This window comes from Cuculus canorus, chromosome W, assembly GCF_017976375.1.
Source record: "Cuculus canorus isolate bCucCan1 chromosome W, bCucCan1.pri, whole genome shotgun sequence".
NCBI lineage: Eukaryota > Metazoa > Chordata > Aves > Cuculiformes > Cuculidae > Cuculus > Cuculus canorus.
The window spans coordinates 16,698,867-16,713,212 of NC_071440.1; positions in this window are offsets into that span (position 1 = coordinate 16,698,867).

Here is a 14,346-nt window from a genome sequence, read left to right on the forward strand (position 1 = left end):
GGCTGGTGTATTCTGTTCTAAATAATCACTTCCCAGCCTTTTGGAGAAGATCAAGTGTAATATCTGTGAGGAGCACATGCCTTTTAAAACCACAGAGTTAAACTCCCCTTGACACACACTTGCTAAAGGAGCTCTGGAAAATCAGGGGCAGTCTTAACTATTGGGTGGATCATACTCCCCTTACAAGGAGGAGTGCAGTTTTATCATTTTCAGAAACGGCTGATCACTGGGAAAGGCATATGACTGGGGAGCAGTTTATACTGCCTTGTGATGGGGAGGAGTGGGGGATAGGCAACTAATTGGCCCTCAACAGTATTCATTAACAGTCTGTTATTGTCACAGTAGGAGTTACTATCAGACTGCTATGGGAAGCATCTTTTATAAGAGGTATTTTATGATTTCAAAGCAGAACTCTTGTTACAAAAGACTGTTTCAGTTAAGGGTAATTTTGTGAACAACTTTATAGTGGTTTAAAGAAATTATGGGTAAACAGGGTTTTAGTCCATGAAACGAAAAGCTTTGGCTTTGTGTGATGTCTATACATTGCCATCTGAGACATTTGGGACAACTAACCCCCCCAGTATTTCCAATTTGTTGTTGTTCTTGTTTTGTCTGGGCTGCGAGCGAGCATTGCTGGCTCATGTCGAGCTTCTCATCATCCAGCACTCCCAAGTCCTTCTCCGCAGGGCAGCTCTCAATCACATCGTCTGCCATCCTGTATTGAAACCGTGGATTGCCACGTGTAGGACCTTGCCCTTGGCCTTGTTGAACCTGATGAGATTCACACAGGCCCACTTTTCCAGCTTATCCAGCACCACTCAGCTTGGTGTCACCTGCAAACTTGCTGAGAGTGCACTCAATCTCGCTGTCTACATCATTGATGAAGATATTGAACAGTACTGGTCCCAGTACAGACCCCAGAGGGACACCATTAGTCATGGATCTCCATCTGGCCATCAAGCTGTTGACCACTGAGTGGAAGTGTTGATCTACTTGAGGGCAGGGAGGCTCTACAAAGGGGTCTGAGCAGGCTCGATCGATGGGCGGAGACCAACGGGATGAGGTTCAACAAGACTAAGAGCCGAGTCCTGCACTTGGGACACAACAACCCTGTGCAGTGCTACAGGCTTAGGGAAGAATGGCTGGAAAGCTGCCTGGCAGAGAAGGAGCTGGGGGTGTTGGTTGACAGTTGGCTGAACGTGAGCCAACAGTGTGCCCAGGTGGCCAAGAAGGCCAATAGTATTTTAGCTTGTATCAGAAACAGCGAGGCCAGCAGGACCAGGGAACTGATTCTGCCCCTGTATTCAGCACTGGTGAGGCCACATCTTGAATACTGTGTTCAGTCTGTGCCCTTCGGTACAAGAAGGATGTTGAGGCTCTGAAGCGTGTCCAGAGAAGAGCGATGAAACTGGTGAAGGGGCTGGAGAACAAGGGTTGTTTAGCATAGAGAAGAGGATGCTGAGGGGATGGCCTCAAAGTTGCGCCAGGGGAGATTCAGGTTGGACATTAGGAAAAATTTCTTCACAGAAAGGGTTATCAAACACTGGCAGAGATTGCCCAGGGAGGTGGTTGAGTCACCATCCCTGGAGGTATTTAAAAGATGGGTAGATGAAGTGCTTGGGGATACAGTTTAGTAGTGGACAGATACAGTTGGCTTTGATTATTGCAAAGGTCTTTTCCAAGCTAGGGATTGTATGATTCTATGAAAAAAAGTTGTTGAGTACCCCAACTTTCTCATCTGTGGATATGAGGTCACCATTTTCGTTCATCGCTGGGGGGGGGGTGATGGTGTAGGAGGGGTGTGCAGTTCCTTTAATCTCCCTTTTCTAGTTGATGTGCCTGTAGAAGCCCTTCTTGTTAGTCTTTGCATCCCTTTCCAAGTTCAGCTCCAGCTGACCCTTGGCCTTCCTGACTCCGTCCCTACACATCTGGGCAGCGTCCCTATACACTTCCCAGATTCCCTGTCCCTGCTTGCAGTGCCTGTGCAGTTCCCTCTTGCTCTTCAGTTTGACCAGCAGGTCTCAACTCGGCAATGTTGGTCTCCTCCCTTCTGTGCCCAGTTCTCTACAGCTGGCGACTGAGTGCTCTTGCACTTCATGGAAAGTATCCTTAAATATTGCCAGCTCTGTTCTGCTCCCTCATCCCCGAGGACCATATCCCGTCCCAGGGGGTCCTACTGACTAACTCCTGGAAGAGCTGGAAGTTTGCTTTCCTAAAATTTACAGTCCTGACTATACTCCTCACCTGTCCCATATCCCTCAAGTCTGTGAACTCCACCAATGTGTTATCACTGCAGCCCAGGCTACTTCCAGTTTTGATGTCACTGATGAGCTCACTTGCATTGGTGACCATCAGGTCCAGTATTGCATCCCCTCAGGTGGGGGTGTCTATTACCTGGGTTAAGAAGTTATCTTCAGTGCACTCTAGGAGTCCCCTGGATTGCCTACAGATTGCTGTGCTACTTTTCCAGCAGATGTCAGGGTGGTTGAAGTCCCCCAGCAGGATGAGAGCTCCTGTAGCTGGAGGATGGAGGCTTCATCAGTAGGCTCTCCTTGATCTGGTGATCTTGATGAGCAAAAGCAGACAGAGGGGGGAGAAGTTTACTGATAACAGGGGATTAGAATGCAGGCCCTAGCAGAAAGCTGGCTGCATCTTGTTCAGTAGTCTCAGAAGGGGACAGTGCCTGCGCTCCCCCTTCCTGGAATACAGTTTCATTGTTGTGTGTGAGTTAACCCTCTCCCAGAATGTGAGTAAAGTGTTTTGTGTGTAAGAAAGAATAAATGAAAGTGTAAAAGCAAAAAGGTTTGCGTGGACAGGGGGTCAGAAATGAGTCAAGTTTTGAATTGTTGTTGTCAATTTTGTGAGTGATCCTTGACAGTCAGTGGAGTCAGGTTGTCTGAAACGGTTTGTGTGGAAGTTACAGAAAGGAAGAGCTAGAAAGTAGTTTTTGCAATGGGGACAAAGCCAAACAAAGAATTTCCTCGGGCAAGGAAAACAACACATTCCTTCAAACTCTCCACAGCCATGGCAATGTGCTAGTAAGAGAAAGTCTATTGCGGAATCCCTTATTATTGAGGAGGCTGTGGAGAAGATCCAAGCAGGAGCATTTACTGTTGTCACACATCTCCGCTGCATGCTGGGTTAAGTTGTAAAGCGACAACCTCTTTGACATTTATGGTAATGGTCCAGGCGTTGTCAAATTCCTGTCCTTTTTTTTTTTTTTTTTAATTTTAAAATTCTATCCTTTGCAGCCTTTCACTTCAAAGGTCCCAGGTAAATCTACCTGTTTGCCGGCTTAGTGAGATTGAAAGGTCATTTTTTTTTAGTTTATTGCATTTTTAAGATTAATCAAAACAAACAGAGGCTCAAACTCCTACAACCAAAACCCAAATCTTACAAATGTTTAAAGTGCTTTAAACACACACACACACACACACACGGAACCACCTTTTTGAGTGCTTAATATGCCCGTACAATATTGTTTATGACCAGTCAATAAGAGTAGCACGATGGTATGAATATTTAAACTATACACGGTAGCAAACACACAAAATCACTATTCTTCGGAAATATAGTTAAGGATAGTGGTTTTCTACAAAGCTCACATTTGCGGTTACGATTAGCAAAGATGGTAGGGTTTAATTCCCAACCCCCCCCAGGTCCTTGTCTACAACGATGCTGGATACCACTCGTTGGATATTGATCTTAACATTTGGAACTTGGGTATCGTCTGCAAGTTCTTTCTTCAACTGTTTAATTGTTTGCCATTGTCGCTGACTGACCTCTCGCAGTGTTGGCTGATTGGAGCAGGCCGCGTCCATTTACTGGGCACCCATACAGGTCCGCGATCTGTGGAAACACAACTATATCCTCGCCCAGTAAATAAAAGCGGGCTGGGTCCTTCCCATAAACCTGTGGTAGGATTCTTATACCTGATTCGAACTTCAGAGATAGGTTGCATTTTTGTATTACTATTGTGTATGACAACAGGAGACTGTTCTAACCCTGCAGACAAACTCAAGTAATTAAGGGTGAACAGCACCTTGCTCAATCTAGTCTGCACATCCCTGTCTCCAGGCATCTTTGTTTAGCTAGATAATCCTTTAGAGGACATTTAGATAATGTCTAGAGGATTTAGATAATCCTCAACGACAGCTTGCCCTGTTGAAAGGTGTGGGATTCCCGTGATATGCTTTACTCCCCATAATTGTAGGAATTTCTGCACCCATGTTCCAACATATGCAGGGGTGTTGTCTGTCTTAATACAATGTGGGACTCCCATTACGGTGAAACAGACTGCAAGGTGTCGGATCACATGAAGTGTCTTTTCCCCAGTTTGCGCTGTAGCCCAAATCATTTTTGAATAAGTGTCTATGCTAACATGTACATATCTTAACCGCCCAAATTCTGGTACATGGGTTACATCCATTTGCCAGACCTCACAGGCACTCAGCCCTTTCGGATTAACACCTAAGCCCAGACCTGTTCCATGTGCACTGCATTGAGAACAGGATCTTACAATCCCCTGAGCATCTGCCCAAGTGAGGTCAAACTGTCTTTTTAACGCTTTGGCAGATTGGTGAAACATCTCCTGGCTCTCTCTTGCCTTGGCAAAGGAGCCGACCGGGGCTGAGGTAGCGATACTGACTAATGAGTCAGCAACAGCGTTGCCTTCCCCCAGACCCACAGTAGTGCAGTGACTCCTTATATGTATTACACAGCACGGTCATGTTCGGAGTGCTATTGCCTTTTGGATTTGTAAAAACAGTTCACCAAGTCTCTGATTCGCTGGTAGCTTGAGAATGGCATCTTCTATTCTCTGTACTACTCCCACAGCATATTGGGAATCTGAAACTATATTCAGAGGAACATGCAGCCAAGTGGACAAGGCCCAGCCTATGGCTGCCAATTCAAGCGTTTGGAGAGAATCTGTCGTATTCCCATGTATTCTGTGGTCGTTCCATTGTCCATTCGTTTTCCACACACATACTGCCATCCTGCTTTTCTTTCCGGCGTCTGTAAGGACAGTCTGCCCTTTAACTGGTTGCTGTACTATTTTTGGTTTTTCCAACCATTGATATCGTCCGATAAGCTGTATGTGCTGATCTGCGGGCACCATGCTTGTTACTTTACCCTGGAATCCAATCAATGCTGTCTGCATGAATTCTGAGTTCCTTAATATCCACTCAAAGTCTGCTGTTCTTATGGGCAAACTTATCCACGCTAGTTCCTGACCACATATCTCCTTACAACGCTGCCTACCCTTTTCAATGAGGTGACTGACAACCTCAGTCCTTTGCCATACACTCTTAGGGGCTGTATAAGGCGGAAAAAGCCATTCAAGCAAGGTTAAAGAATTCGAGTCTTTTGAGGATTTTTTCGGTCACCTGGTATCATTTGTCTCCCTTTGGGCAGGGGACTCTTCCCCCTTCTTTTTGCCAGGCGGGCCATTGCAATAGAATGGCAAAAGAGTGTTGTGAATTGCAAATAAACAGTCCTATAGGGACATCATGTAGCATTCAATTGGCAAAGGATTCCAGGATCTTGTTACTCAGAAATTCCAACGCAGCTTGGTGCACCGGAAGCCACTCGACGGGTTGGCCTGGGTCTGTCCCACGGAGGAGGGGCATAAAGAGTGCAAGTTGTTCATTTGTTATTCCTGCAATATTGCGGATCCACTGTAAGTCTCCAACCAGTTTCTGAGCGTCGTTCAATGTCTTGACACTAGGTGTCAGTATCAATTTCTGTGGCCTAACAGTTGCACTGGCGATGGTCCAACCTAGATACTTCCAGGGTGCCTGACGTTGGACTTTTTCGGGTGCTATGATGTGGCCCTTAGAATTAAGCTGGGATTCCAAGCATTTAATAAGCATATCTGTGATAGGTTCCTTCTGACAAAGCAAGATGTCATCCATATAATGATAGATGAGGGTATCAGGGAGCTGTTTACGAATAGGTTTAAAAGCTCGAGAAACAAAGAGTTGACACATGGTAGGAGAATTCTTCATCCCTTGAGGGAGTACAACCCATTCAAATCTTTCCGCTGGTTCGGCTTTGTTTATCGACGGCAAGGTGAAGGCAAAGCGAACAGTGTCTTCTGGTTGCAGCGGGATAGTAAAGAAACAGTCTTTCAAGTCGATTACCAATAAGTGCCAATCCTTTGGCAACATCGTTGGCAATGGCATACCTGGTTGCAAGGCTCTCATAGGCCACATCTGATCGTTTACCTTGCGAAGATCGTGCAGAAGGCGCCACTTCCCGGACTTTTTAGCAATTACAAAGATAGGTGTGTCGGAGTGGGAGGCAGACCCGGAGTAACGATGGAGTCTCAATATGAGTATGAGCGTTCTCATTTATTCACACACTTAACACTCCTTATATACTTATCCTAATAATGCATGCGCTAACAAAACAAACCATAATTGGTTATGTCATACTGTTCACGCGCCTTGTGCTGTTACATAATTGGTTAGATGCTCTCAAGCACGCAAAAGGGGCAGATACAAAGTTCTCGTCGGCCTCATGACTCTTCGGGACTTTCCAGCGTTGAATTCCACATTCTTGTATTCTGCTTCCTTTTATCTTATCTCAAGGTCAGGCCTAGCCACAGACAGCAAACCCTGGATTGTTCACTGCTATTAAATCATGCCCTACTTCACTGAGCCATTCTTCCACAATTCCCCCTTTTTGTTTTTGAACAAGCCAGGCTTCATTTGTTATTCGCGATAGCATTTTTCTTACACATGACCTTACACAACTGAAAAGAACTATTCCTACAACTATAACTATCAACAACATTAATCCCGTTTTTTATACACTCCTAAGCCAACCAGTCAATCCTAACCAGTTGGATAATCCATCCAAACCAAAAAAGAAAAAAAAACCTAGGTCAAAATCGCCACAGCCATGACCATGTGCCAATAACAAAAAAAGAAAAAAAAATCTATTACTGCTCTGTTCTGTAAAACAGTATGCTGCATGGTAGACATGTCGTTAGCCAGTTCAGACAAAATTTGACTTGTCATGTTGGCTTGTTTCACTACCCAACAAAATAATTGTTCTAAGTTTTTATGCACTTTTGCGGCTGCAACTCTTGATACCAAAAGAAATGCAAAAAATCTTTCCCAAAAATTCCGTAATTAAATGTTATCCTCACAGCCTCGACTTAGGGTTTGGGTCAGGTCTCTTTTCCACCTTGTGGAATGAGTTTGATTTGGATGATGATGTGGAATGCCCAAACTGAGCTGACCAATGGTACATGGTCCACCCTTCGGGTTAGAAGGCATGCCTGCCCACGCTCGATTACCACATATCAAAAATATCCTGGTGGTAATCGTCTTGGTAATACAGTGCCAGGAGCAGAATGAGTTTTATTTCGTTTTATAATGTTGCACCATTTCTGCTCCCAATCACTGCTGTTCCCTATAGGATCAATTATTGTTGGTGCTCCTTGGTCCACTAATCTCCCTTCCGTCTGTGCCTCAGACCACGATCCTAAACCTATAAAAAGACAATATGTAGAGTTCAATGAATCCACAAGTTCAAGTTCCTGTGGTTCAGGTCCAATTGGAAGTTTGTCATCCCAATTATCATATTTGTCAAATGCTTCACTCTTGTTTTTCCATCGAAAAGGTAGGTTACTAGTGATGTTAAACTGTGACTTCAACTCTTGCATTGTTTGATTAAAGTTCAAAAAATTTCTTATGGGAACTCCTATAAGACAAGTCACAAATGGTAAGCTAGGGATCGCCAAACTGGCACAAAAACTAGTAGTGTTCAAGACTCGTGCAAGAGTAACCCACACATTTTGTCACGGATCAAACAATGCGGGGTGATAGACTGCAATGACTAAGTTAAAACATACTAAACACAGCCAAAACCGCCTCATTTTCGATTCCGTTTCCATTTATAACAATGCCTACACTTTTCTTTTACTCTCTTCCAAACTTGATCCTTAATAGTCCATATTACTTTAATGTGAACAAAACCTTATTCAATCTCATTTGCACGTCCATTTCAGTGTCTTTTTGTCTTTGTAAATAATCTTTCAACACTTGATGAGTTCGCTCCACCAAAGCCTGACCAGTGGGAGAGTGCGGGATTCCTGTGATATGTTGTACTCCCCACTTGGACAAAAAGACCCTCGTCTTTTGACTAGTATAGGCAGGCCCATTATCCGTTTTTATGGTCTCAGGCACCCCCATTACAGCAAAGCAGGACAACAGGTGTTTACACACATGTTGTGCTTTCTCACCAGGTAATGCGGTTGCCCATACAAATTTCAAAAAGGTATCGATTGTCACGTGAACATACTTTAGTCTTCCAAATTCCCCAATATGAGTGACATCTGTTTGCCAGAGCTCTAAGGACTTTAGTCCTTTAGGGTTAACTCCGATCTCTATTCCTGGACCGTGATTTCCACATCTTGGACAGGCTTGTACAATACTATGGGCTTCATTCTCTGTTAAGCCATAATGTCGTTTTAATCCTTTGGCATTCTGGTGAAATTGGTTGTGACTCTGTCTTGCTACACAAAATTTATCCATAGGGGGCATATGCTGAGCTGGACTAACGAAGCTATCTGCTATCTGATTACCCCTTCCTAGTCCCACGTCAAGTTGATGACTTTGCGCATGAATAACACAACAAGGATCTGTGCGTTGTTGAAGTGTGGAGCATAATTGCACAAACAATGCTCCTAATCTTGGGTTAGTTGTCTGTCTTAAAAGAGCATCCTCTAATCTTGGGACTACTCCTGCTACATATAATGAGTCCGTTACAACATTAAGAGGGGTGGTTAGCCAATTCAACAGGGCCCAACCAACAGCAGTTAACTCTAAGGTCTGTAAAGAATCTTGGGGCTGTCCCTCCAAGATATGCTTGTGCCATTCAGCATGTTCGTGCCATACACAAACAGCAGGATCCAGTCGTTTTCCAGCATCAGTATATACAGTAAGGCCATCCACCAGTGGTTGCCTACTGACTTTCGTTCTCTCCAGCCACTGATTTCGTGACAATATCTGCCACTTTTTTCCCTTGTGGCTGCCGCGAATGTATTTGTCCTTCAAATCCTAATAGGGCTTCCTGAAGTGGTATTACATTTCGTAACCACCACTCTAGGTCTACAGCATTAACTGGAATGCTAATGTCTGCAGGTTCCTGACCGCTGATCTCAATAATTCGAGATCTGCCTTTTCGTACTAACTCTGCCACAGCTTTGGGTCTGGTTTGAATGCTCGTTTTTGGCTGCACACCCAGAAACACCCATTCCAATACCCACAATGATTCAGCTTTATCGGTTCTCTTGCTACTGGCAATGGCAGGGTCATTCAGGTCTCTGTCTTTCCTAGATTCCCCTCTTTTGTTTTGCCATTGACAGATGACTGCATATGGGGATTTGGTATTGTTACAAACCAAAAGCGATATCGGTAAATTCAGTATCTTCCGAGATGACCAAGATGTTTGTAAGCGACGATTGATTTTTTGTAAAAGAGTCCTTTGATCTGCGGTAAGCTCAATTTTGGAGGCTGGGTCGGCATCGCGCAACAACACAGTCAAGGGAGCAATATCAGAGTTGGAAATGCCCACACAACGGCGGACCCATTGAATATCCCCTAACAACATATGAACATCTTTAACAGTTCGTAAACTGGTCTTCAGTTCGATTTTCTGCGGTCGGATTTGGGCATCAGAAATACGCCAGCCCAAATACTTCCACGGAGCTGACCTTTGTACTTTTTCAGGTGCAACGACAAGTCCTTTATCTCTCAGCATATCCCTCAATGTCTGCAGTGCCAGTTCATCAAACGGTTCTTTCTGACAACACAAAATATCATCCATATAATGGTATATGATGGTATGAGTCCATAGCTGACGAAGTGGCTACAGGACCCATGCTACATAAAGTTGACACAAGGTAGGGGAATTTTTCATTCCTTGCAGCAACACTGCCCATTCATAGCGTTCTGCAGGCGCTGCTTTGTTCACCGAGGGCACTGTAAAAGCAAATCTCTGAGTATCCTGTAGGTGCAGTGCGATCATAAAAAAGCAGTCCTTCAGATCGACTATTAATATATGCCAGCCCACAGGCAGCATATTAGGCGAAGGTAAACCTGGCTGTAACGCTCCCATGGGCAACACCTTATCATTAACTTTTCGAAGACCGTGTAACAAACGCCATTTATTCTTGTTCCTGTTTTGAATTACAAAAATAGGCGTATTCCATGGACTAGTTGAAGGCTTAATATGTCCGGCTGCCAACTGCTCAGCCACCAGCTGTCTTGCTTTCTGCAGTCTCTCCTCAGTCATAGGCCACTGGTCAACCCACACAGTCTCATCTGGTTTCCATGTTAACGGTGAGTTGGGTGGCTGCTCCCTAGCGGCCATCTCTAAAAAGGGCGTGTTGTCAAGACTGCCCCGATTTGATTCAGAGCATCTCTTCCTACAAGTGCCTCTAGGCCCCCAGGTAGCGCCATCACATATACTTTTAATACAGCCTTTTGTCCTTCAGGGAACTCTAGTTGAATCGGTTCCCGACTGATCTGTGGGAGAGAGTGTCCTTCTACTCCGGCTATAGTTGATAAAGGTTGCTCCACTGGCCAATGTCGAGGCCATGTTTCACAGCTGATTATCATGATATCTGCACCAGTGTCTAACATGGCTCGAATCTGTCGATTCTCATTGTCACGGAGTAGTCCAATTGTTAATACAGGCTGTTGATGTAGTTTAGTGGTAAAACAAACAGCAGGGCCTGCAGATAAGCGCAGTATATCCTCAGGAAAGGTGGTTTGCACTCTGGTATCAGCATATTGACCTTGACCGGTGAGCATATTTTCTTGGATGACAGGAAAGGCTAAGGGCATAAGCCCCTCACTATTGTTAGATGACATCCACTGGCCTTGCACTATGGCATCTTTGATAATTCCCTTCCACTGCACTCCCCGTAATAAAGCCGGTCAAGTAGTGGATAAGCAGGGCGGTAAGGCTTGTTCCTTGTTATCTAAACGTAGGTCCAAATGGTCAAGACGTTGCAGGACTGCTTGCAGCAACTGTGTGGCCGTTTCCCTGGTACATCGAATTCCTTCCTCTAGATCTGGCGTTGTAGTGCCAGACGAATCACCGGACGAATCACTGGGCGACGACAATGAAGGATACAGAGTCAGAGGGAGGAGTTAATTCCTCATTCGGGGGGGGGGGCAGAAGGCTGTACCGAAGGAGGAGCACAGGAACGTGGGCGGCAACTGAAGCCACCCTTGGACACTTCCTGCTTTTTCTCAGCCGGTTCCATGTCACCCAACACATCAACTTCCTCCTTCCCGAACCAGCGCTCCCCCTCCTTTTCCCCTCTTTCAGCTTTTCGTGTTAACTCGCCAACATTCCTGCAAACAGTTCCTTTCATGCCTTTCACCTCAGGCAATCCAAATAAACGGGAAATCGAACCCACTCTGGCTGGGTTTTTTTCGACGTTAGGTAGAGGTCCCAGCATTTGGGCTGCTGCACAAGCCACCTCCCTCTCCGCTTTCATCTCCTTTAAAGTGTCCAACACCAAATTCCAGTCCCCGTGAACAGTTTTAATTTCCTTTTCCTCTTTGTCTGTTCCTGATGTAGTCTTTTGCCACAACGTTTCTCCATAATCTCGCCACTCCATAACAGAAAACATTGTATGTGGATCAATAAAGTGTCCCCATTTTCTACCTAAATGTAGAAGTTTTATCAGCCATTTTGCGGGCAGTTCATGCCCTCTCTTAGAGAGGATTCCCACAAGTAGCGTTGCCGCAGCTTCTATTTCCATAATTATCCCTAAGGGGTAAGGAGCGACCTCACACCAGCGTCTACCTTGACTATGCACAGGCAGCCGCGGTTTCCCATTCCCCTCCTCTAGCTGCTTACCGCAGTCTCGGAGAAGTCAAAGGCGTCCTGTAACCATCCTCTGCTACCAGATGTCGAAGTGGGAGGCGGACCCGGAGTAACGATGGAGTCTCAATATGAGTATGATCGTTCTCATTTATTCACACACTTAACACTCCTTATATACTTATCCTAATAATGCATGCGCTAACAAAACAAACCATAATTGGTTATGTCATACTGTTCATGCGCCTTGTGCTGTTACATAATTGGTTAGATGCTCTCAAGCACGCAAAAGGGGCAGATACAAAGTTCTCGTCGGCCTCATGACTCTTCGGGACTTTCCAGCGTTGAATTCCACATTCTTGTATTCTGCTTCCTTTTATCTTATCTCAAGGTCAGGACTAGCCACAGACAGCAAACCCTGGATTGTTCACTGCTATTAAATCATGCCCTCGTTCACCGAGCCATTCTTCCACATAGGCGTATTCCAAGGACTGGTCGAAGGTTGCTGGTGGGGACAACTGCTGGATGGTATTAAAGGGCCCGCCACTTTTGTCATCATGTGGGGACCCTTCGCGTAGGCTTTCCCATTTTTTGCCAGCCTGCATAAATCACCAGCATGATTGCTTTTCTGACAATGGTCACACCACACACTGCTAGTACATGTCTTTCGAGAATGCCCTTTCCTCCCGCATTTATAGCAACTTCCTAAACTGACCCTCCTGTCTGTTTGTGTTGGCATTCCTCCAATCTTTTGTACTGCCACGGCTAGAAGGGAGGTGGTGGGAGACATGGCAGCTGAAACAACTTGTGCTATCATTTTTCCTAGCTGGGTACTTTGTGCTCTGCTTGCCACTTCTATCATGTCAACTACCTCTGAAGATTTAGGGAGAGTGGCTAAGGTTGCTTTTGTCTTTGGATTGGCATTCTCGAAAACAAGCAATTTGAACATGCTTTGCTTTCCAGCTTCATCCATGCCTGTTTGATTTGCTAACGCTGCTGATAATCGGTCGACGAACTGAGTATACGGCTCTGTGAGTCCCTGCTTCACGTTAGTGAAGGTGGGCGATGGATCTTCCCCTGGTAATGCATAGTATGCTTGCCGAGCAGTGGCTGCAGCCAGATGATGTAAGGCTATTGGATAATTCAACTGTTGGGCCATGTTAGAGTATGCCCCTTGCCCAGTAATCATCTCTGTGGTTATTCCTGCTATAGGATCATTGGGAGCTCTTGGTCGTGCCGCCTCTAGGGCAGCCTGACGAGACCACTCCCTTTCCCACAGAATTTGTTGTGACGGTGTGCGAAGCAGTCTGGCGATGTTACGACAATCTATGGGGGAACTAACATCAGCCGTATGTATCCAATCTAATGCAGATCTCGCTTCCTCAGATTTTATTCCTTCCTCCTTTATCACCTTCTTTATTTGCTGTAGAATTTTCCAGTCATGCTGCTCGAAATTAGGCTGTGGGTTATTTGCATTAAATACAATCGGCAAAGCAAAGGAGCCTGCTGGCTGCCAATCCCCATCTAAGAGAGCATCTTGAATAATTCCAGACCACCTGTTACCGGTCCTTGGCCGACATAAAGGCTTGGCATATTGTGGGGGATAAACTGAAGGTGCCGAGGGTGTCATTGGCACACAAGGCTTATCAATCATCTCTCTAACTGAGGAGGCAGGGACAGCGGACACTGGACCTTCTGGATTTTTTATACAATCTTCTAACGAACGAAGGGACTTTTCCATTCTTTCCTGAAGAGTTTGCATCGTTGATTCTACCTGTTTTTGTAACTCTTTAAGTTCAGTGGAGTTACCTGGCATTTCCTCTACCATGCCATCTTCTTCCTCCTCTGACTCCTCGCTACTTTTTTTCTGGTAACGCAACACTCTCGGGAGGGGGAGGAAAAGGCAGGTATAATTTAGCCTGAAAGCTTGGTCCACCCCGCACTTTATCAGTGCAGCCGGCTACTGTGGACACTTCCGGTTCCTGTGTCATTGCACTTCCGCCCTCTGATGGGTGAACATCAGGCGCCTCCGATGCAATGGGGTCGTCTAGGTCCTCAGAAGCATTCCCCTTTTTTACAGCAGTATTTAAGACCTCGTGGACGCTGGTACAAACTTTCCCAGTCATTCCTTTCATTGGGTAATTCTGGCCCACCCCAAAGAAAGCACTCACACGACTCGTCGTGGTAGGATGAGTTTCAGCCGGGGGATTGGGGGGGGCTATGGTGTGCACAGCGGCAGCGGCAACTTTTGACTCCGCCTTCAGCGCTTGTAAAGTATGAACGACAGTCCGACAAGTTTCCCCACAGCCCCCAAAAGGCTCTTTGCCCTTTTTTGTGATCGTGCAGTCCCATAATTCATCCCCCACGGTGCACCACGCAGCCCAGTCAAAAAGATGAGAAGGATTTGCAAGAAATCCTTTCTCCCTAGCCCATAGAACGAGCTTCACTAACGCCTTTTCAGTAACTGCTTCACCTCGCTTAGCGAGAATACCT